The following is a 26,179-nucleotide window of genomic DNA, read 5'->3' on the forward strand; positions in this document are numbered from 1 at the left end:
TGACCAGTATTATCTGCCTCTTTCAAGACTAATACAATCTTGCCCTCCATAACTTATTTGATTTTCTTCACATAAGGTATTCCTGGCACTTCTCTTTTAAATTTCCAACCATGTAAGAATGGAAGCAGGCTCCATCTAAGAAACAGATGATCAAAGAATTCATTTCTTATTTCTCTTCTATGGTAGCAGAGAAGATCAAGTCTGTTCAGAGGGACAGCAGTAGAAAGCTAAAAGGGGAGAGGGGAATTTTATCTCAGAGAAAAGAGAGCCGGCTTTTTATAAATCTCAGAATTATCTCATTGCTATTACCAGGTCAGAGACGAAGTTCTCAAATATTCACGACAGGGTACCATTTGTAAAGTCCATACTTTGATGCATAACTCCCATGGAAAGTGAAAATTACTGGGAGTTATTGGTGGGAGCTAAGTACCAACAGAGCCTTTGGAAGCCAAACCATCAATTGCCGATTATTTATCTCATTCTCAGTGAAGCTCTGAATAGCACACTGTTTGACATGCTCAGATCTGTAGCCACAGATAACACATTTTTGTCCCAAAGTGAAAATACGCCTTCTTAGTTCAGGCAGTTTCAGCCAGGGAAGGACAATAATTTTAATTTTTCAATGGCATAGCAAAGTCAAAGCATTCAGTCTTCCTCAGTCTTACTAATTTTCTATTAAACTGCTCCTAAACCCCAAAGGCATGCTTAAAAAAAAGGAAAAAGAAAAAAGACTGAGAAAGTTGTAACAGCTTCAAAGGGGTTAAGAGCTCAAAGTATTAACATCATTTGAATAAAAGCCTTCCTATAACTATCCATAGGCATAGTAGTATAACACATCCAGATAAGCATTAAAGATCATTACTTATTTAACATAGAAAGTTCTTAAAAGTGGGGGGGGGGGGGGGGGGGGGGGGGGGGGGAATCAGTGCTAAAACTTCTGTAGCAATGGAAATATTAAACCAAAAATCAAGTCAAACAGAAATGTCTTGTCTTCTTAGGATATTCCTGCTCATTCACTTTATAAAAGATTATCAAAACTAACTTTCTGTAAGAATTTCATCTTTACAGTTAAAATTCACAATTTTAAAGTCAGTTTTTACAGAAAAATGTAGAAATTTATTCATCATTTGATTGTAAATCCTAGATCTCCTTTTACTTACAACTGCAAGACCACTCTGGCTCAAAAATTGGTCTGTTACATTAAAGCTGTTTTCTTTTAGAAAAATGATCCATATACCATTTAGGCTTAACTTCTATAAAAATCAACAGCTTTTAAGTGCATAACCTTAATTTCACCTTTGTCTGATTAAGTGTGACCTCAGAAATATTTAATGCAGACAAAATGGAAAAGAGGACGTATTTGTTCTCTAAAGCACAGATCTCATTCAATACTTGTCTATAATTCTCTGTTGCGAGAGTCAGAACTTGTTATTCTTTAGTAACTGGGGTTCAAATGTTGTAACCAGAAACCATGTGACCCCAAAATGCTAACCTTCTGCTTTTTCTTGATCTTATGGACTTAATCATCTGCTCCTAGAGCTTCGTATTTTGAAGTACTATTTTTTGCTCCAGTCTGCCCTGTCCCTATACCTCGGAAAGTACATATACCATAAAACATTTAATGTGCACTAAGTTTTCACTCTAGCTTACCTCCCTTTAATTGGGATGTCTTCCATGCACTTAGATATTTTTTCTTCACTAGAAAATATTCTTTGTTTCCTTAATTACTGAAAATTAAATCTTCATAAAAATAAAAAGAAAAATTTTCATCCTATCTTATGTATATGAAACTATTGGTATTTCTGCAAGCTCTGAAAAAGCTGTAGGTGACAACAGTGTTCTCCTTTCAACGTGCCTGTCATTTGCTTATGCGGAAGCAACCCCTTTTTTTTTTTTTTTAATTTCAGTGATTACAACCCCTGTTTATTAAACAAGCAGAACCAGAACAACTAAAACCACATGTATTTCTCATTGTTATAGGGGTTTTTGCCTTTTGACAAGTCAATATTGAGTATCATGAACAGATAACTACGCAAACAATTGCTCTTCCACAGCACCATGTGAGAAAAGATCACGGGACAAAAAGCATATCATAGTCACTCATCAAAATTAAGCTTTTAGTTCTGTACTAACTTATAGAGAGATTAGTTTCGCTTTTACTAATAACACACAGTGTTCTTCAACCATTGTTCTACATAAAGTATTTGGCAAATTCATTCTTTTGGATACTTGACAGACAGAATTTTATAATGCCGAGTGAATTAAGACTTGGATATTGGCTTTAAGAAGATTGTATACACATTTTTAGACTCATAGGAGCAAAACACATCACATTTTCATCATTTAGATAGTTGCACAAACCTATGATGCAAAAACTTATTTCAAAGCTGAGGGGAGCAAAACATAAATATCATATAACTTACATAACAGTAAATATATACATTTTAATATGCATATATAGATTAAATCAGAGATTGACTGTACGGGACCAGAAACAGAAAAAAAAAGTTATCTTTAATGGAAAACACTCTGAATTTGTACTGAAAGACTATTGGACTTTATAAAGACAGAAAGCGTTTTTTAAAACCTGACTATCTTTAAGAGCCTCAGCTCTCTGGAAACCCTCCATGGTCATGAAGACAGTTGAGCACCCCTAGGGAGAGGTTCAGGACAGGACCCCAACTGAGGAGCCCATCATTTCCCTGGAGCACTCTCTCTGCTTGCTCTCCATAGAAGGAGCCTAAGAAGATTGACCTCGTAAGGCTAGAGCAAGTGATTAACAATACTCCCCCAGTATGCCATTCTGCTGTAATAAAACATATCTACCCCAAGAAAAGCTCACAAGCACTGAGTTCAAGTAGCTCTAACATTTTAGAACGTCAAGATTTCTGAATTCATTTTTGAAAAAAGTGTTTTTTCACTTAAGAAAAACTATGTTTCAATTTCAATAATTTCTCCCATTCTGAAACTGTAATATAAGATACCCAAACTTATCGCCATAACCAAAGGGTACTGCAGCAAAGATTTCAGGCAAAAATTACAGCTTGGTATAAGTTAAACCTGTGGTTCAAAGACTATGGAAACTCCTTAGAGAGGCCTATCATATTCTCTACTGCCATCTTTAATATTCTTTGGCTGAAGGCATTGATTATATAGGAAAAGCAGACAAGCAATGTTGTCATTGTTGCACATGAAAATGCACAGAAAATAAAAGAAATATCCTCTTTAAGATTAAGATAATTACAAGGAATAAAAGTTTCCTTTCTATGAGATGACCCACTTGTACTCTACAGAATTTTGTTAAGACACGTTCTTTTCTAAAAAGAACTAGTGTTATTTGACATTACTCTTTGCATTACTCTCTGTGGCCAGATTAATGATCTAGGACATGAAGTGAAAATGATGAAGCTTGTCTTTATGTCAGTACTAAGTATTCTTTTTATCTTTTTTTTATTTTCCTGGATTTCTGGGGAAAAAAGATATTCATTAAGATGAAAATTACAGTGGCACTATGTAGAGTTCAGTGTTTTATCTTCCTAAGCACTACACAAACTCAAGTTATAATTTCTGCTCAGAGGGACTTGCAACCTAAAAGTATTCCCCAGAAGGGTCTACTTGGTTTTGCGTTTCTCTTAAACAAAATATCATCAGGTGACATAGTCCAGGTTTCCTTCTATTGGTGCTATAATACAACAGCAACAAACATCTTCCAAGTCTGGCTCCTTCTTCAGGCACCTTATTATTTTGACTGCTGAGGAGTCATTACAAATTCAAACATGTTTGCAGCAGCACAAACAGCAAGCTTCTTCGCTCATATTTCTCTGCAAGCGTTCTGCTTCCAATCACTAAAGAGTACTCCTCTGTTAGATATTGCTGTATTAGGTACAACATATATCGCTACTGGAGATGAATTAGCCTGCACCGATTTCTTCTTTAGTGGTGCAAGTCTCACACACGGTTGGTTCAGAGAAGCAACATTTTATTTAGGATTCTGGATACTTTTTTGGCTAATAAACAAACTGAGAGCTATATTGATTTGAGAGCACATTTTGCTGGACCATCAGTTTATGTTCCTTCACTTGCCTTGGCCTAGATTTTGGTCTTTCAGAAATAAGCCTCAGAACTGACATCTATTTGAAAGTCTTAAAGAATTGTGAGATATGTAGAAAGAACAGTGTACTGGGTGTAGGTGGCAAGGTTTTGGTAGCAGGGGGGCTGCAGGGGTGGCTTCTGTGAGACGACACCAGGAGCTACCCCCCATGTTGGACAGAGCCAGTTCCAGCTGGCTCCACGATGGACCCACCGCTGGCCAAAGCCGAGCCCATCAGTGACATAAGTAGCGCCTCTGTGATAACATATTTAAGAAAGGGTCAAAAACGCTTCGCAGCAACTGTGAGAGAGAGGATTGAGAAAACATGAGACACGCAACTATGCAGACACAAAGTTCAGTGAAGAAGGAGGGGGAATGGAGAGAGTGGCTTGGTGAGCACCTGGCAGCAAACCAAGGTTAACTCACCACAAACCGAATGCAGAGTAGTCTCCCTGATACTGAATTCTATATTGCAGAGCTTAATCCTCTGCAGCAGGACTAGCCACCCGACACAGGAGACAAGGGCAATACCCCTTATGTCCCACCATTCAGTCAGGCTGCTGAGGACAGCTAATACCTTGGGAAGGTTTTATAATGAATAAAATCCTGTGTCTTGCATGGAAGGTATCCAGTCTCTTCTCTTGCATGTTTTTCCTAAATCCCAAGGGAAAGGCACAGGAATTTCCCTTGGGACACGCAGATAAAGGTTGTTACGCCAGGCCAACCCTAACCAATTTGTACTAGCCTGTGCATCATACTGCGGGGATGTAGAGCATCCTTGTTCCTTCACTTTAAAACTTCAATTATTCTCTCAACATACATAAAAAATAAAAGTAATTTTTTCTTTACTTGAGTATTTTAGGAATCACTACCAAGTTGCATCCCAAAAAAATCCTTTCTTACTCAGATATTACTTTTCAACTGATAAGAGATTCTACGAATGTGCTGCTCTCCACACCTTATGACTTAAATAGTCTCTTTAGTATGTCTCGTCCCTTCCAATATTTCTAGTAATAGTATTCCATATTTCATGGAAGACCAAACAGATTTATTGTTGTAACAGATTGACAAGTACATAATCTATCTCAGCTGTCCTTTTACACAAAATTCTCTGGAGCATGCATTTACAATACCGTTTTTCTTCCAAATTAGTATTCAATTTGAAAATCATTCTTAGGTAGCTAAAAAATAAATAAATCTCTACAACCTTACTCTGTTATTTACCTGACAATTCCAGTAATTGGGTTGTGTTCACTTTTACACTGAATTCCCATTACAAAGATACGAAATCTTTTATTCCCGTGGACCATGACCAAAGCTTCTTTCTTTATCTAAGCATATTGATGAACAATTTTAGTGATAGCTTATTATGTGGGAGAATTCCTTTGTTCTTTCTTTTTGAACCAGATTTTCTCAAAGAACTGTATCAAGCCTCCTATTACATATATCTATAGACAGTTTGTTCTTTAATTTATTCTCCAACTATTTCAGAAATGATAACTTTAGTTCCTTATGCTCTTTATTAAGATACTTATGTGATATCTGTTAGACACTTTTGCACCAGAGCACTGTCAGGTTGCTAGCAGCCAAATTAGGCACATGTCATCCTCCATAATTCACTACTCCAAAGAACTCTTTGCTTGCCACTCTTGTGTTTGAGAACAAGCATCTTTGAGAGCTCACTCATCCAGTGACCTAGCTCTAGTCTTTGCTATGCTAATTTCTCTCCCAGGTACGTTGATTCTATTACTCAGATTTTTTAATTTTTATTTCTATAGTCTTAGCCTACACTCTGAATATTTCCAGGATTGCTCATTCTTTCTTATCACACTTTTAACTGTTTTCCCATAGTGTAAAACACCATCAGACTTAATAGCTGTTGTGACATCAAACTTTCTTACAATGCATTTTGGTGACACACCTCAGGAGCAAAGCATAACCAAAAAGACAGTCTGAAAAATAGCATCTCTTTAAGCAAGGGTTGAACATGCAAAGATGCAAACTTTGTTATTCTGATGACCCATGCCAAAACCCTGCTATCAATCAAACTTAGTGAAAGACTTTGAATTAAACATCTTTTCCAGATTTTTTTCCCATTGTAGGCAGTGGAAAATGTTCCCTTCTGATACAGTTATTTAGTCCTTTGGGACCCCTGAATATGCAAAGGTTATACATTCAATACAGTGATTAGCAAGTGCGCATACTTGGTCCTGTTTGCACTGAACCTTACAAGCTACTCTCCTTAACCTCTGCCTTCAGGTGAATGGAGTGCTTTCTTGGCATGAATCGTGGACTAGCTGAGCTTTTTTAGCTCTTTTCTGTAGTTTATTGAGAATATTCCTACCCTCAGTAAATGACTTCAATTCCTCTTCATGTCTTTTCTTGAGACTGAAAGCTTGACATCTTTTTTAAGCTGTCATACATAGCTTCTGAACCAACGTGCTACTTTGTAATCATACTGTTTCAAACAGTTTATTTTCCAGACTGCTATTTGCTCATACAGTTAATCCACACACCAAGTCAGTTTAGCTCACAACCATATCCTGGGTTTACCAAGTACTTTCTCCTGCCTTACAGTTAAAGATTTCAGGCTTAAAATAAGTGGAGTTTTTATCACTTAAATTTTGTTTAAAACACCGATACTTTTTTCTGTTGAATGAGGTGCGCATACTTTCTCTGGCTTCACAGCCAGCTTTCTGTCTGAGATGATGCAGAGGGCTCCTGAGCCAGAAGTACAGCTACCTGTGGACTCTCTTTCTGCTGCACCTATAGTTTGTAGATAGAAAATTAATGACTTTTATCCTTCTCTAGTCGTGCCCCAGAGGTCCTTTCATCTTCTCAGATTATGCACTCATTTCACTTTATTCCCAGTCATTTATGCTTTTAAGAAATGGGTTTATTTCTCTATTTTCCCAAGTTCTGACCTATTTGCATTATGCAGTGGCAGCCTCTGTACATCACCAAATTCTAATGGCTCACTTCAGACAACCTGATGCTCCTCCCCTCACTTCTTACAAACTATACTAAGGACCATATTAGTCTTGTACTGTTTCTTAAAGACTTAATTATGGTGATAAATCAAATATAAAATTGGTACAACATCCTTTTTTGTCCATGGGGTTGGATTTTAGAAACGGAGGAATTCTTTCAGCAGATCCCAAAAATGGTTGACAGAACCAAGCTTGCTTTGTCTGCTGTCACTGTGAAAGTTATCCAGTTATCCATATAAAATATTCCTCTGATATTCCAACAAAAATATGGAATTTATCAGTCCTTGTGATACATGAAAAAATTCATACGACGTTTGTTTCAGAATTTTTAAATGAATACAGCACTGCTTCTTACTGTGCTAGGGAAATCCACAGCTCAGTTCCATGCTTAGGATAATTCTTTTCACATACCATACACAAAACAACCTCTATATATCACCTATACTTTCTTCATTTTCTATTTTCATTCTAAATTTCAGTAATCCATACTGAGGCCAAACATTTTTTTCTTGAGTTGTTTTAATTCTGTGTTATCTAAACACAACATTAACCTAAGAAGAATTTTACAATAGCAGAATCACAGAATCACAGAATGGATGAGGCTGGAAGGAAACTCTCAAGATCATCTAGTCTAACCCTCCTGCTCAAGCAAGGTCCCCTAGAGCAGGTTGCCCATGGCCATGTCCAAATGAGTTTGCAATATCTCCAAGAATGGAGTCCCTGCAATGTCTCTGGGAAACCTCTTCCTGTGTTCAGCCACCCTCATAGTAAAAAAAGTCTTTCTTTATGGTCAAGAGTAATTTCATGTGTTTCAATGTTGTGCCCATTACCTCTTGTCTTGTACCTGGGCCCCACTGAGAAGAGTCTGGCTCTGTCTTCTTTACCCCCTCCATCAGGTATTTATATACATTGATGAGATCCCTCTGAGCCTTCTCTTCTCCAGGCTGAACAGTCCCAGCTCTCTCAGCCTTCCTTCATAGGAGAGATGTTCCTGTCCCCTCATCATCATCATGGTCGTTCTCTGGGTATGCTCCAATAAGCCCACATCTCTCTTGTACCGAGGAGTCCAACACTGGACCCAGCACTCCAGGTAAATCTCACCAGTGCTGAGTAGAGAGGGAGGATCACCTCCCTCGACCTGCTGGGAATGGTCTGCCTAATGCAGCTCAGGATACCATTGGTCTTCTTTGCTGCAAGGACATGTTGCTGGCTCAGGTTCAACTTGTTGTCCACCAAGACCCCCAGGTCCTTCTCTGCAGAGCTGCCTTGCAGACAGTCACTTCCCAGTCCATACTGGTGTATGGGGTGGGTTATCCCTTCCCAGAGGAAGGACTTCTCATTTCCCATGGTTGAACTCCACGAGGTTCCTTTGGCCCTGTTGTCCAGCCTGTACAGGTCCCTCTGAAAGGTGGCACAACCCTCTGATGTATCATCCACCCCTCCCAGCTTTGTATCATCTGCAAACACAAGGAAAGGATTAACCTAACTAGAAAAGATCAAGTGGGACCAACAGGAGTTTGAGAAAATGAATACAAAGCACTTCAGCAATAAGGCAAGGGAAAGCCTCCCTTAAACAATGATAGCTGCCTGCCACAGGATAGAGGGATGTGTTACATACCTCTTGCTGCCCTAAGCTTTTCCAGGGCAAGGGAGAAGGTTGCTCTGGGACAAAACAGCCCTCCTCATATAGTCTCATTATCCCAGAATTCTCAGCCCAGCCTCCCCACATTCTTACTTCATTTTGAAACATAAGGATGTCATTGTTCTCCCCCAAATGTACTCAAGTTCCTCTATGAGCCTATTTCTTTCTGTCACACTTCACTCAGTTGCTTTCGTTAAAGATCCCTTTAATGGCCCTTCAAAAAAAATAACAGAGTTCTACATCATTCTCAGTTGATTTTCCTCCTGTTGAGCATGCTGTCTTTCTTGAAATCTTTGTCAAAAACTAATATTGAAACATCTTCCTGCCAGGTGGAACAGCATGTGTGCATCATAATAGGTTAATGATTTCTTTATAGCTACCTGAGCAACAGGTCAGTTGTTAACAGATTCTGTTTTTCTCATTGGAAAGAAAGATTTTCTCATATCTCTGACATACAGATAGAGATGAGGATAGCATGTGTATGTGTGTGTTTTGTTTCCCAGTTCATCTGATTCTAAAATGTCTGCAATAGTGTTGTCTATATTTAGAGTTTTTCTGTTTCCTCATTTGTTTTTTGCCACAGGATGTTTTGCATTAAGGATAACTACACGGTAACAGTACCCAAAGCCTTAGGACCAGCAACACAGATGCTCAACATCTTCTTATAATTCTCAAGGGCAACAAAATGAATAGGCAGTAAAAACTGAGAGGCACCACAGGAGCTCGTGGGACTGGGCATTTTTGTGAAATAAACATTTTTTAGTAAGTAGCATTAGCTGAGAAAGTTTCTTGACATGTGTGCAGCCAGGCAGCAGAAACATATATGAATGCTGAGGATCTGGCTGACTTTGTAGCCCATGCAGAGAATAACTTCTCTAAATATTTTTTGTAGCATCTGGCACATATTGAAACAAATTCTCTGCTAAGGAAACAGGGCAATATTCTATTGATAGCACTGGACAGTTTTCTTAAAGAAAGAATTTGACCTATTGTGTTTTCTAACGTTGCCTTTAGGCTGACATTTTCAGTCCCTGTTACGGGATTTGAATGCTAGGGCTCCCTGCATCTCCAAAGCCCATGGGACAGCTTTGAAAAAAAAAATCTCACTTTAAATGTCAGAAAAGTTAAATTTCCCCATATTTTAAAATGTGAATTCCCATAGGAATATGTTGCATCTTTATATAGTTTTAAAAAACAAAATGGTTGAAGAGTAATAATCACAAGTGGGATCCAAAATAACATGCCATATAATAATTGCATTTTATAGTTGTAGATTTGTAATCCTATCGCTATTAAAAGCATTTCTTACAGGTTTTGAATACCAACCATTTGTGAGTTTGGGTATCTTAGCTATCACATTCTTTCCTCACCTTAATTAAAAGTGAGAAGATAAATATTTGAAAACTAGGAAGAAGTAATTTATGTTATTGACAGAACCTCCAAAAAAAACCTTTCCTTTTGTAGGAAATGCAGTTCTTTCAGCAAGTATGCTGAAGTCAGTGACATCTTCTGATTACTCAGGGTTTGAGGGAGGGACAGATAGCAAACCATTTATTTTGTTGTTTTAGTTGCTCTTTCAGAAGGACAATCTCAGTCTCTTCCATTGTCTGATACTAAGAAGAGCCTTCACAGTAATACTACTCTTGCCTATGCTGACAAGAGTACCTCACCAAGTACTACAGTATTTTAATCACAGAATCTTTACCATGGTTCTTAACATTGCATGTTAAAGCCTGCCAGAAGCACAGACAGTAGATGAAAATCAAACCTATTGAAAGAGCTAAGTTCAAGCTTACACAACATGCAAATCCCATCTAAGCAGCAGGACAGTACAAATTTACATATGGGCAGATGGGTTTACTCCACACACTGCTCTGTTGAGTTCAGTTTCTCTTTCTTCTGTATTTCTGGAAATCATTGCACCACAGCATTTTTTCTTCCCAGATTTGTTAGGAGGTAACAAACCTCTTGAGTCTTTTACTCACAATTAGACTCACCAAGTCACTGATATTTTCTTCTAACAACACTAGCCTCCTTCCATCAGCACTTCCTACTAAATTTTACCTAAGACACTTCCTTAAACCCAGTCACTCATCTTCCTCCCACAGAACAGCAAGGCCTGCTTCTTATTTTGTGTCTTTTTCCCATAAGTCATGAGAGCTCTTGACGTTGCCTGTAGGCAGCTGTGATACTTTCTGGCCACAAAAGTTAGCATTTTAGTAACAGTGCAGAAATAGTGTCTTAGCAAGTTGTCACACCATCTTTATTGCCTTCATCTGCTGAAAGTAGAGTAAGGGGTTTTGAAACCTGTCCCTTGGAATTGAACTATAGATTCATTCCCGCTTCATCACAGTGGCTGTTAAAGGCTGTCAGGCAATTTGCAGTGATTAATTGGGAAATGATTGTAGACTCAGAACACTGAGGTTAAAGAATTTGAAGATGACATATGAAAGTACAGCTAAGTAATTATGCCCACAAATGTGGTGTTTAATATGAAAGGCACATATGAGAGCTTCAAATGCATACAGTTACAAAATCAAGAAAGGGCCGCCTGCTCTTACCTGCCCATTTCCATTGTGTCTCAGTCCCAGGCTTTCTGCTGTTAGATTACAAGTTTCTGTTTCTTCCTTCCACAGAAACAAACTTGACCCATTTGTATTCTTTATTTCAAATTGCTTTTCCCTGGTAATTTATTCCATATGTTTATTACGAAGTACGTGGAGCACAGAAGTCCGTATTGTGTTCCCCTCTATAGAGCATGTAACTCCAATAAGTACCAAAAATAGTGAATTACATAACTGAATTCCCCCATGAAAAAGTAGCATGCCAAGATGATGCATGCTAGACAATGCAGTTAAACCCCCCAAAGTGGTACAGTAAGTAATGGTTTCAAATAAAGAGTGTCATTTTCTTTTCCCTTTAGGATCAGGCTATTTTTCAGATCTCATGGACTCTTCTTAATAACTATAATAAAAAGCATCCAATATGCTAGGGTTCAAATGTATTATGTATAGATCATGTCATGTTTTTATAGCTGGATTTGATTGCCTGTTTATGCTTCTCTGCAGTCTGCATTCAAAGTTCAGATACTCTGTTTCACTTTGAGTGCTTCCTATAGGGAAGGACATTGCAAGTGGGGTAGCCGTACCCTTCACATACGGTACTAGTGTCTGCTTTAGGGGACAGCAGAGTTCCTTAGACAGCCTGTCAGCACAACTGGTTTCCCCCCCGCCAACTCCCCCTTCTTTCCATTGTGCATTACTGGAGGCATTTAATCCCTTTTTTTCTCTAAGATTGTCCTTCAACCCATAACTAATCATAAGGTCTTTTCAGACTACAATTTGTTTATGCCAAACATAAGGGAAATTGAAACAAAATCAGTTGTAAAAAAAGGCACGTTAGAAATAGAAGCTAAAGTCATAGATGATATTTTAACTGGAAGACCTTTTATAGGGCCTAAGAAAAAGCATTAAAAGGAAAGTGCAGAGAAACAGAAAAGAGAGAATAAGGTCTGGAGAATGACATTGTGAAAGCCAGAAGAGAAAGGCGACGAAGTGGAGAAGCTGACAGCAGATAGCAAAAGAAAGAGGGAAAGAGCAAGAGAGTGTGCACAAAAGGCAATGTGAACGAGCAGGAAAGAGCAAAGGAAAGAAACTAATATCAATTAAAAAGAACATTGTGTAAGAGTATGGCAAGAAAAGGGTAAATGAGATTATCATCCTAATGGCAATTCATTTCATACCTATAGGTCCTACAGGGGGCTTCAGGGGCAGTGATTTGCTGCTCTCGCCCCAGTCAGGAAGAGAGCGGTTCCAGGCTTGGGTGCTGCGCAGGTGGCCATGCTGGCTGGCCCCAGCACATGCAGTTGACTGGGGGCCGAGGAGCCACCGCTCCGCCCCACCCCTCCGCACGCTGCCCGTCACACGTGAGCTGATGAGTACGGACATTTAGTGCTGATGTGAGGGCCCTTGAGGAGAGCCATCGCACCGGCCTTTCTGTAGAAATTATCACCCAGCATGAGAAGAGGGTTTCAGTGCATCTCTCCGTCGCTCTGGTCTGTCTACTCGCTGTAAAGCAAGGAGAGCAGAAATGTGACTCTTGTGGCAATTTAGCCCTAGGGAAAGGCCAGAGCCCTCTAGCACTTAGGTATTAAAGATATACAGGGTCTCTAAGTCTACTGCTGACCTTCATATGTTTAGATTAATTTAAGTCATATGAAATACATAGGCATATCTTTAATCTCACTTAATTCTGCAGTGGGGAGACTGAATCCAAAGTCCAGACCCTGTGGATCAGTGGGCAGATGGACTAACTTATTCTACTATGGCAGTCACTCTAAAAATCCGTGTTTTCTGAGGGCTATTATTTCACTAACATATTCAGATTTCTTTTGGAATCATTTGGAAGAGTCCTTCCCTATTAGAAAATCTCATTTTCCTCCCCATAGATGGGAGCAGTTGTTTCCTTAGTAAGACAATAAAAACCCAATTTTTGCTTTAACAGCGTAAGCACTCTATATAAACTTCAGCTTTTTCGCCACTCTATTAGCGAAGCTAAAACATCTTGCAGAAGGAAAGCGAAAACTTACTAGGCTATTCATTTTCCCTCCAGAGAAAAAGGTGCTCCTTTCCATGGGATTTGCATCTTTCTGAATTTTAAACAATTTAACAATGCATACAACGCTATCACCATCTTCACTACATACTCTGGTGATGCTGGAGTTCTGTCAGTAATGTACCAGGGAAATGGCCTTTACTTTTGTGTCGACATCAACAGAATTTAAAAAAAAAAAAAAAAAAAAAAAAAAAAAACCACAACCTTTTCTTTCCATTTTTATTCTGAAAATGTTCTAAAAGACCAGTTCACGCCAAAGTAAATCACCATTTGTACACGTTTTGGTATTTTTGCAAGCCATACAATGACTGGGCTTCCTTAGATGGTGATTTTGACATTATGCAAGGAGGGAGCATTCTCATGTTAATTGGCAAATCTAAGCCATTCACAAAAGAACGCTCCTTGAATAGTGCAAAAGTTGAGGTGCTAGTGGATTGAAGGAGAGGAGGAAAAAGCTGGTTTAGAACTATTTTGCCATTCTAAGGTTTTATGAGGCTTTGTCTTGATTTTACCTTCCTTTTAAGTAAAAATATTTACTTTAGACTACAAGACACTAAATGTCAGTTTATGCAAGAAGGCATCTTGTGGTAAGTATGACTATCAAGTACAAATATTTGGAGAAATAATAATTACTTGAGTCATGGGACAGCATGAAACCAACTTTCATTGTGTAGGGGTCTCATTTAATATGACAGTTGTTTTTGAAGTGCATTTGTGAATCATGTTTTGCTCTTATGGAAAAGAAGACGTTTTTTATCAGCAGGACTAGAAATAATCATAATGTCTTATAACAGTAAATCAGAAATCTGCAAAAAGGGTTTTGAGTTAGAAACTGGGTTTAGTATAAGAATCTACCACCACATGCTGTTCACTATCATAATATTTTTTTGTTACTAGGATTAGAATACAGAAGTTCCAATATATGAGAGAAAGATATAATGTATTTATCTTAATACAGTGGGGGAAAAATATTCTTTTTTCAATTAATAAAATGATAATGCTACCAAGAAAAATATAGAAAAATATGGGAAGAAAGGGTAAATTAGACGAAGGTTCATCCTCACAACAATTCACCCCATACACTAGTCCAACAAAAGACCTCTGCATCACTTCCTTCCCACCTAATGCTTAATCTGAGGGTTTTAATGCTTATTTGTGCTTCTTAGACATTCTGTTGTCCCTCTGTACATGGTAAATTTCAAGCCTCGGTACTAACTGGGGAAATAAAAGATTCCTAATGCAGGGCCAGATCAACTTTATATTCACGGTCTATGAAAAAATTCCAAAAAGACTTGAATAAGTCCTGGATCAGGTCCACATTAAGGATCTCTCAGTATGATCAGGCCCCAGCCTTACTCACTGACTTCACTGCAATCACTCATGATTCATGGAGTAATTTTCAAAGTGCAAATAACTGCTATAAAAATAAGACAAAAGATGATATTGTATTGTAGAACTTTCTGCTTACCTTCTCCCTCATTTTTGATCTGAAATAAATGGGATTGCTGATTTGCAACAAAGTCACTGATATATATTCAGTGGCAACTATGTCCAGCAAGAGTGACTTCACGATCAAGTCGTCAAATTAAATTATGGACCCAATACTGCTCCCACTGAAATGAGTGACAAGAGTATGTCTGACATCAATGAGAACAAGTTCTCAACCTGTATCTTTCAGGATACAGGAAATATCTTTAAAGTATATATTAAAGGAATATATAAATATATATTTATATATATTAAATATATAAAAATATATAAAAGGATTTATATAAAGGATAAAGGATATCTTAAAGGAAATATCTTTAAAAATAACAGAGGCACAGGTACCTAACCTTTTACAGCACAGTTTAACATTACATTACATGATGTACAATTTTTGAAATTGGAAAGGTGATGAAGTGACAATAGCAACTGCTATACAGATGGCACATCTGATTCCTGCTACAACTGATTTTCAGTCAAAAAGAGACACTTCAGAAAAAAATAAAATAATATAGAGGCTAAAAGAGATGGCATCTATATATCATACACAAGACACAGTGCGTATTTACACAGTCAAATCCAAATTCAGTAGTCCCACTGAAGTTAATAGCATTAATCATGTAAAGATGAGAGCAATTTCATGCTATACATAAACAGGTATAAAAGCTTATAACTGATTTGACATTTATCCTTGGCAGGGAGCATGAGGGAAGGGAGGATATCTCTTATCAGACCAGGGCAAGGCTTTAATTCCTGAAGAGAAACTCCATGAAATCCATGAAGAACTTAATTTATTTGGGCCTAATTAACACTGGAGTTGCTGTAATTCATAATCAGCAAGAGTGGAAAACCCTGAATTCAATAAACTCGATGTTTCTCTGCAGTACTCTTCAACTGATTTAGGGTCAAAGTCTGAAAGATTCAAGACCACAACAGGCGTCACGGGCACTAAGAACACCTGAACCTGCTCCAAAGTCTTTGGATCCAGCGTATTGTAAAGTAATGATAATTCATAAATTATTGAACCTATCTATCCACATAATTAAAATGTAACATCAAGTACCTCTCAAACACTTGAAAACAGAACTGCAGAATATTTTTACTCCTTGCCCTGAGAAGAAAATTGCTCAAGATTGGAGTAGTGTATGTCTAGTATATGTGTAAGGGAGAGAGTTGGAGTATTTTATATGTGAAAGAGTTGAGCATGTTGTCTTTGTGCAAAGGAGATCTAAGCTTACATAGACTCCATATCATAGTTTATTTTCTGCATCAACATGCAGGAATTCTGTGTAACTATTTTATGGGGAAATTATTAAAACAGGCAATATTAGTGTTTTTTTTAACAGAGGATTTATAATCTGTTTGAATATTTAGTGGGTAGCTCAGAGAATAATCTTTTTATTTATTCATATATGTATTTATACACATATGCACACACATACCAAGGCTTTTAGATCAGGTTGAAGAAATGCACCTCTAAGTAAAACATCTAGACCATGGTTTCTCAGACTGCAGTATACGTGAACTTCAGGTGAACAGTTATATGTGTTCTCCTGCTCCTGTACATAGATAAGAGAGACTGCTGCTGCTGCCACCACTTCTACACCATGAAGTCTGCAGACTCCTGACCTAAATTATGCACCATAGTTAATTCATGCCAGCCCAGATATTTTCCTTAACCAGTCCAGTGTTTGTGGCATCCCCATGTTTATGCCAGCCCAAACATGTTCAGTAGACTTTAAAAAACAAATAAAATGAAAACTTGAGGGGGTTTTGCATAGTTTTTTCGGGAGTGAAGGTGAAATCTTGGCTGTATTCAGTCAACAACAAAACTCATAGTGGTATTAATGATGCCAGAACACAACCGTATAAGGAGTATACCTGTTTGTACAGAGAGGGTTAGTGTTCAAAAGAAAGCCTGAGTAGCTGAATGCCAAAATAAGACTTAGAATAGAAGCTACTTTAAAAATATTTTTGCTCACAGGCTCAAAACCCCAGTACAGTCAACTGAAGGAAAGAACAAATAGGTCATCCATGGAAAAAATTACCCGAGATCTGAGCCATTTTATTCTAGATGAGAGCTAAAACTTACTCTGTACTTCCTATTAGTAACCTCTGCCTCTTTGACCTTACAGAAAAAGAAAACCAGGCAGCATACACTGGTAAGACAAATATTGATTTAGTGTTATAAACAAAGCTTACTGCCAGTATAATTTTCCCATTGAAGTAAAGATTCTCTTTTTATCACTAATTTTGGCAATGTTAGGTAAATATTTAACATCAGTATTGAAGTAGGCACCCACTGTTTCTTTTCTAAGCACCATGGAAGAAGAGAATATCACAATTTAGGCATCCAAAGCCAGAGATCTGTCACTGGGGAACAGGTCTGAAAGTTGATAGAAAGCTGGCACAAGCACAGTATGCCAGTCCCTGACTCAGTCATGGGGAATTTCTACGTAGTCACTTGCACACTACTTCTGCCCGTGGGTCCAAATCCCGCAGGCAGAATGCCAGCTCCAGTCTCAGAGCTCTTTGCGCAACTGGACCCATATTTTTAATGCAAGTCCTGATTTTTCACCACAATTCTACCTGAGTTTCTGACATAGCTACATGGCTTTGGGATGAGAACTGGCTCATACCTTTCTGGTTTAAAAAAACAACAGATGAAAGTAGAGCTTAGCTGAATACATAAATACGCCTAGAGTGCATTTCCAGGATCCTTTCTAAGGCATTTTTTCCTGGAAAATGAGTGTTCGTTTGAAGTGGTGCTGAACTAGCAAAAAAGTAAAAGCTGCAGGCTGGAAAGCTAGGAAGCCAACAGCAGCTCAACCACCCAACCAGTTAAACTGTTTTCCTACAACGAGAGTGCAATATAGATTTGATGGGAAGGGGTAAATGCATGACTAGGAATAAGAAGTTTCTTGGCTATTATGGCTCTCTTCAGTTAGGAAAGTATGTATTGACCGTTCCATGGGAAGCTTCATGGGACATTTTTTTTCTCAAAGACACCAATTACAGTTTTTGCTGTTCTAATTATTATGATTTAGTAGAAACTGTCAAACTGCTCAGCAAGACACAAAACCCAGATGGAACATACACTTTGCCCTAAAAACCTTGAAATCTAAATGAGACAAGCAATGCAGTCCAGACACATAATGTACTAGATCACCACCAAAAGGCATTAAGGTCAAACATCACAGTGGCTTTTGTTTGTTTGTTTTTAAAACAGCATTTATGGAGTTGATTGGCACTGAAAAGCAGTTACCCTATCACATATATGGTTTGTACTTCACATACACAATACACAATGAAGGCATAAAATGCTTCAGATGGAAATGTATGTGTAGTAAGCAACAAAATACCTCATTCATTTTAACCGTATGACCACAATAAGGATCCATTTCCCAGCTTTCAGCCTTCACATCTATACTGTTTTTAAGCTATGTTTTACAAATAGAGAAAGCACAAACACTAGTAGGGAAAATAAAAATATAACAAGTGTATACAAAAAGAATCATTTTTCAGTTATTGGGATTTTCTTTTTTTTATTCTTCCCCCCCCCAGGACTATTTCTGGTATGAGAGTTATTTTTTTAGCTGGTTTTAGCCCAAAGTAAATATCTGCATATGTTTCACAGTAAGCCCTGAAAATATGTGGGTTTAGTAGACACGTTGAACATCTAACAGCGCAAATCAAGCCTGCACAATCTATAAATGTGCAATTTCAGTTAACATAAACATAGCAAAAACTGTGGGATAAGCATGTGTAACTGTAACAGTAAAGCTCAAGGACACTAACGTAGCTTACATGATAAGGCAGGTTTGAGGTTTGCTTTGATCCATAAGAGATGAGTTGTAAAAAGCACTTCTGTTCCCCTGCTCAGGAATGAAGAATTCCTTTTGCTGCATTATGCATAACATCATTACAGACAAGGTACAAGTCAAAAGCAAGTGGTTCAGATATCCTACTAGCATACTAAAATAGCAGTGGGACTATAAAATGATTTAGGTACTATATTACACAGCTTTTCTTTAAATACCACTTATGCCATCACATTTGCCAGGAATCTTCCTTTTTAAGTGTTCTAAATGTAAAGTTTCTGGTATCTGTTCCCTAGAGGCAACTTCAACTAGAATAGGCAGGTTGGTACAGCAGATGACTATCTGTTCCTTACAAACTACGTCTGATGTACTGTGTAGTGATAAAAAGCCCCTTATCAGTTTGGATTCCAGCCTAAAGGCAACTGCTGTCCAGATCTTACAGTGAAAGATAATGTGGTGTAATTAAAGCTCACGACCTACAGATACAGCGTGCCAAACATCGCTTGCTTTAGTCAGGACTGGAAATTTTGGTTGTAAATTTACTGTGAAGATTTTTCTAATCTATAAGAAGAAATCCTGCTTAGGCCTTTCCCTTTCCTTTTAACATTCACAGCCTCTCTCCCTCTCCCCCCCTTCTTTTCCCTTCTTATATATGCTAGCAAGCCACATTTAAAACACTTCATGAACAGTCTATATATAACAGTTGTGCTTTTTGCGTCCGCTTGCAAACTTTCCCAAATTTATTCTAGGCACTTGAAGAATGACAGTTCAAACATTCAGTAGAGATTTACTCAATTTTAGCAATAAAATTTTAAATCCAATTTCCACTTAGCATGCCAAAGTCTCACACAATTTTTATGTGCAATTGAACTGGGTGAACTGGTAAATTAAACTGTGATTGGGAATGTTCTCAGACACTGGGACACAGTTGCCGCTGGGTGTATCTGTGGGAGCATTTTAGTTCAGATCAGGAGGCACTACTGAAGCAAACCTCCCAGTAGTTCCCACTTCCTGCACTTTGGTTCACATCACATTTGGAATGTGCAAAATTAATTCCTTTCAGATAAAAATAAACCTGGAGAAGCAATCTCGGAGGGCATCTAATGCACTTTGACTGCTAATGGATATTCAGTCCACAGGAGCAGGCTAGAGGTAGGCAACAGTAAAACCCTCTGAAATACAAAGAGTATGAATGTCAGTGTGGATGTGATCCTCAGTACCAGACGTTTTCTTCCATAGATCTGTTCTTATTGGGCCTTTTTCCTAATATAGACATTCCCTAAATTGTCAAACCATTTCCTGGCACACTTTTGGCACACATGCCATCCAGCACTCTTTTAAAAATTTCCCAAACTAGCTCAAGAGTACAAATATTCCTGAGACCATTTCCAACAGTCACTTTTTCACGCAGCCACCTCATTTCAGAGAATGAGGGAATTTACTAGCAAGAATGTGGTGTGTTCCCTGGTCCAGCAGTCAGAGCCTGGGAACATTTTCAGACACTTTTAATCCATTGGTATAGTAGTCCCACACCTACAATGCAGTTGATGATCTCCTGTGCAGAGACCGAAGAGTGGAGACTTTCCTCTGCACCTCCTTTCTCAGGTCCTCCAGGCAAGGGTGAGGGTGGCTGCTGCAATAAAGGAAAAAAGAGTCATGGGTAGAGCACCTCATGTCATATTCAGTTCTTTTTTCTGTGTTTTCATTATTCTATCTCATATCCACACAAAGGCTGACAACTTTATAGCTGTTAGTCACTCTAGTAGTTGCTGTGACAGAGGTCAGTTCAGTCCATCCAAATATTTTTACTTTACCGAACAGTATGTGATACAGAGTTACAGAATGAAAAACATAACCAAGCTGCCATATTCAAGAGCTCAAGGATTTTCAAATTGGACTTAAAGTTTGCTGTGCCCTCAGAGTCCTATATGGACTCATCATACAGCCCATGTGTCAGGAACAATACCGAGTTTTCAGTATGCAGAGTTGCAAGACTAGTAAAGATCTGCTTAGTCTCAATGGCCCTTCCATTGCAATCATAAAAACAAAAGCTTCTCATTTGCATAGGCCTTCTTTGAAAGGTCAAAGCTACGTGGCTTTGTTAACACCCAGTGAAAACCTCCCCAGCTGGTAAAACTCATCGATATCCACGCTTTAAGACTATCTCCACATTGCCAAGGTCTGCCCTTATTACGCCTCTCCTGGCACCATCATGTACCACATCCATCCCACAGTCCTTCACAGTGCCTTATTTAGCACTTCTGCAGCCTTGAGCTCAAAAGTGCGAAGCCTGCCCCATCTCAGCTTCATCGCACTGCCCCATATCGCCCACGACAGCCTCTTGCCATCCACCCTGCTATCACCACGTTAGCGTGCTCTCCCTGCATTTGGGCCAAGTACCTCAGACATGGTGCCTTTGAGGTGGCATTGCAGACCTACTTGTTTTGACGGACATTTGAGGTGGACAGAAACAAGAATGGGATAGAGCTGGAGCGTGTACTATGAATCATGAGTCTGTGAGACCGTTATTTAGTTTTGTAGCTTTAAATAACTGGCAGGGTTCTTGGAGCACAGGGTGGGATTTGGTATGCTTTTTGAATCACATAAATAAAGTTTGTCAGCTTGACGTAGGGGGACACTTTCAGCAACGCCTGAGGGACTTGGGAGCACACGTCCCACTGACTTAATTAACAAAACACATTAAGAAAATCATGAAGGTGTTCCTTTCCAAACATTTAAACCCAGGTTGGAACATAGTTGGTTTTCATTTCATTGCATAGCTGACATTTGCTCATCCTGTGAAAGATAATGTCAACACTTAACTATCTGCTAGCTGTTTTTATAACTCTCTTAATAAATGATCTAGTCTCATCTTTTTCCTTTATCTGTACTACCACAGTTACCAAAAATAGATTGTCATAGAGCCAGTTTATTTTTGGTACAAAGTACTTGATTTAGTAGTAGTAGTTATTTAATAATCAGTAATTATTTATTTTCTCTATGTCCTGGCTGCTTCTCGATCTTTATGTTTTGATGCTGCTGCAGGGAAACCCTTGTGTACTGAGACTGTGGGGACCTATATATGTGTACAGCCAGAAGAATCTGGCCCATAAGCAGGTCTTTTCTATTCAGCTCCTCACCTTTCATGAAGGAATTCATTAAATTTCAAAAGAGAATAGAAAAACAAACTGGCTTCTCCAGAGAAGTAAACAGTACAATTACAAGAACTCTATTTCAAGCCAGACATAAAAAGCAATCACCTAGAACAATAAAAATCATACTCCAGATGACAGGAAACAATAGACTCCATATTGTATATATATTCACTTGTGCTTTTTATAGACTGAGCAGAGTTCAGGACATGAGGCTCAAATTTAATGTGAAAGTTGTCATACCTGACTTCAAGGTCATTATTATCTGTTTAATCTACTTAAGTAGTGAAACAAAATTATATAAAACTATGTAACAGACTAAGGCAATGGGAGATGATGAGAACGCTCTGTTCAGGCACATTATTTGGATACTTATGTAGAAACACAGGTCTCCCTGGGATCCTCATATCATCATGGGACACTGACAGATTCCTCCAGAGGGCAATTCAGAGCAGAAGCCCAACCAAAGCTGTGTCAAGCTGCAAAAACTAGGAGCATTTGTCGCTTTCCAGGTGGCCCAGATACATCTGTCTTGGGGAAAAAAATGAAGGATGCTGTTCTCCCTCCCCTGCCTCTCCCTTTCCTCTGGAGCAGAGCCTGAGGTGCTTTGACCTGACCTTTGGTGGAGGCTCAGCCTCGCTGCTGGCTCTACAGGGGACACACCTCCAGCCTCATGGAGGCCCCTATTCAGCTCTCGGCTGAGAGCAGCAGAGACATGGATTCATATGAGGGGTGAAAGGCTAGCAACACCAGCACAATGTGGCATCTCTTCATGCATCCGTGTGGCCATGTAGACCCTCTACCTGCCTCCACGTGCCCCAACCAGGCCTGAAGCAAGCATGGAGTTACACCAAAACCAAGAGGAGAGACAAATTCTTGACAGACACCAGTGGGTCTGGGCCTGCTGCACATTACTGCTGCACACTCGTGTTTTGTTTGCTGTGGTAGCCAAGCTTAGATAGGACATAAGAGTATCCTAGACATGCTGTTTCCATTTTCTGGCTCTGAGGATGCACTGTGTCCCGAGTTTCCTTACAGAACTGTGCCGCAGGAAATTAGTAAGAAACTTTAGCTCACAACACTCTGTAGAGCATATACAGCTATTTTGCACCTCCTCTTGACAAACTGCATTTGTTTATTTCTTCTGCCCTTATCTTCTCAAAGGTCAATTATTCCACTCAGCCAAAACTCCCTTAAACACACCTCACTTTTATTCTCAGTGCTGACTGCAGGGTTTTAAAGGGGCTGAAAAGGAGGCTTTGCTGCATCCAGACCTGTCTGAAACTCAGCAGTTTCCATCCTCAGATTTTTATCAGTGTCCGTGGTTTTATTTTCTAGGGGGTTGTCTCTCATGAAACTCAGTTTGAGTTCCAGGCTCAAATAAACCAAAATAACTCCAAGTGTAACACAGTAAGAAAAAAAGCTGAACCTTGGCATGTCAGATACATGTAACCATAAATCAGTCAAGATTCACTCAAAATTAGCCATAGGTTTACTTGAAAGGTTCACAACTTTAGTTAACCTTTTGATAAACCTGGCTGAGCTTTCAGAATGTGTGGGTGCAGGTTTTATAATATGAGCTTTCACAGCTCAAGTCATCACCTGCACTCTGCACTCTGTACATGCATTACAAAACAAGCCCTACTTCTGGGCTCTTTTATACTGAGATAAGTCAGATACAGTCCCTTGGAGTTGAGTTACATCTCTGAAAAAACATCCTGCTCAGAGCATTTATATGCTCTTCTTAAAAGAATGTCTTGAATTTACAAAGAAATTCAAACTTACTAGGTAGATCATAATTCTCAGAAATTCAAGCTTACTTGGTAGATCATAATTCTCCGGAACAGAGTGCATATTTGGACTGGCTTTTTTATATAAATACGCCAACTCTAGGAAAAGGAAATAGAAAGTTTTGAAACTAAAACCCGCATCACAGATTTAATTTGACTGCAAACACTGTTAGATATAAAGTACACTTTCTAAAAGCATGATGATTTCAGTTAAGTCCTTACTTTAACTTTCATGTTCATTTTTCTAGAGGAAATTGTTTCATTTTCAGACTGAACTTGCTTTTGCAGCTGCTTTTATGCCTGCAGCTTTGTGTAATCTGGAGTTCCACTTATTGAAGGTGGATGTTCTCCCGAGATTGGTCTCTCTCAGTTCCACACAACACCCACTTGACATTTGCTGAGGACAAGAAATAAGGCAAAGGATATAATATGGTTAAAAGTCAAAAGCTATAAATACTTTCAGCCTTTGAAATATTCAGCATCTTAATACGGTTACATACAAAGTTCAAGCAAAAAGCACTCCAGGTTCATTTTTCGTGTTGTTCCTAGTTTGTGCTCTAAACTAATATAGTATTCAGAGTTTGATTTGCTGATCATTTAATGTATTTATGAGTAGAGATCAACACTGAGAAGTGAAATCACATTAATGCCTGTGCAGTAATGTTAGGATTCCCGAAGCGCTCAAAATATTTTCTCACATTGCCCAAAAAAACACTCTCATAAATCTTTTATTTTTCTCTCAAACTGAGATGGCTGTTAACCACTCGCCAACGCTCAGATCTGCAAACATAGTCAAACATTCAGCTCTTAATTAGTCTTCTAATTCCTGCTAAAATCAAAGGAATTTAAGCAATTGTATTTTTTAGGTACCGTAATATCTTTCTGAATGCAAATTCTCAGTTACTGCATAAAGATAAGAAGAAAAACAGTGCATATGAGGTTGCTAGAGTTGAGCGTGGAGGGAGAACGAAGGCAAAGTGTAAGAAAGTCATGGAGCGCTGACGCATTGGATTACATTATCATTGTTTGCATAAGACTAACATTCCCCTTGCACACACACATGCAACATACCAAAAGCATGTGAAAGGTGGCCAACAGTGTCTACTTAACCGAGCTCCCAGTTTGATACCAGTTTACCCTGAACCCACAGTGAAAGGGTCTTAGAGAAAGTGGCTAGACCACAGATGCTTAAAGGCAGAGCTGGCTACACAGGGCAAATAACCAGGGAAATTCTCTTGAGCCCTAAGGGGAGAAAAGGATAGGACTCATCTAAATGAGGCAGAGGTGCAAGTCATCCAGCAGGTGGGTGTGAGAAGGGAGTGGCTCATGCCTAAATCTCTGCCTAAGAACCCAGCTGTCTACTGCCAGCACACTGCAAAGGTATTTAGGTGCCTACCACCCCTTCCAAGAAATTCAACTCAGTGTCTAAATTGTATCTTAGGTACCTACCTGAACTTTCAGTATCATGGGTGGCTTTTCAAAATATAACTCCTATTCTCTCTATTCTGCTGGGAAAAAAAATCTCCTTTGTCCCTATATGTTGTCAGAATTAATTCATGAATTCTGGTACAATGCTGTGAAAAATGATGGGCATTATTTTAAGGGTAAATAAAAGCATTATATTCTTTGTGGTGTTAAGCACATTGTGTAACTTTGCTGGACTAGTGCCAGAGCTAAGCTCCAGTAGTTTATGAAGGAGCTCTGTTAGTTCTTGTAATGATAAATCAGGCTAAATGAAGGAAGCATTCCTGTTTCTGGCAGGTACATTCCAACTCTGGCTGCGATAAAATGAAATCAGCTACCTCTGTGCAGCCACACCTTTGATAGTATCTGAAAAAATACTTTTTGTCAGCTACTGTACGTCTTTTCCCTGGGTAAGGGTCTCTCGAAGATTCCTGGAATGTCTGGTCATGAAGTGACAGCCCAAAGCTATTTGATCCCTCCATTTTCCTATTTAAGATTACACGTGCCATTTTTAATGCCAGTGATAAAATCTTACTTTCAGTTAAGCTGTGGCCATTGTACTCAAGAGTCGAGCATTTAGCCACATAGTTTGTCTGGAGTGTTTGACAGCAGCATTGCTCTTGGAAAGAGATTTTTGACAGAGATATTTTAGCCATCATTTTTATTATGAAAAGAAATCAGGCAAGTGTCTCTCACTGAAAGCTGCGCTAGGAAAAAAAGCAAATTAGGATGGAGAAGGTGAAAGGAAGTACTTATCCAGTGGATGGCTGAGCAGCGTAGACCCAGAAGGTTGAATCCCAGAGCAGCTGTTTTAGGAAGCAGAAAATTCCTGGTTTTGCTAATAGTAACTCAGTTCCAGTTCCTTTAAGTGTGGAGAGCCCTACTGCAGTTGGTCTGCCAGTGTTGTAAATTCAGTCGCATACTCACAGCAGGTCAAATTGACATAATGTTAAAACACCGGTCACTCAACTGTGCTAAGACTCCCAGTGCTATTGACACTTGCTGAGACGACCTGGTACTTGCATACCAGCTAGTGACACATTTTTAGAATAAGTCCCCAATATAAAAGGCTTTTGTAGGGAAAAAAGCTAATTAGTTACCACAGCAGAGCAGTAGGAGGAATAGAATTCA

This window comes from Gymnogyps californianus, chromosome 1, assembly GCF_018139145.2.
Source record: "Gymnogyps californianus isolate 813 chromosome 1, ASM1813914v2, whole genome shotgun sequence".
In the NCBI taxonomy this organism is placed as follows: Eukaryota; Metazoa; Chordata; class Aves; order Accipitriformes; family Cathartidae; genus Gymnogyps; species Gymnogyps californianus.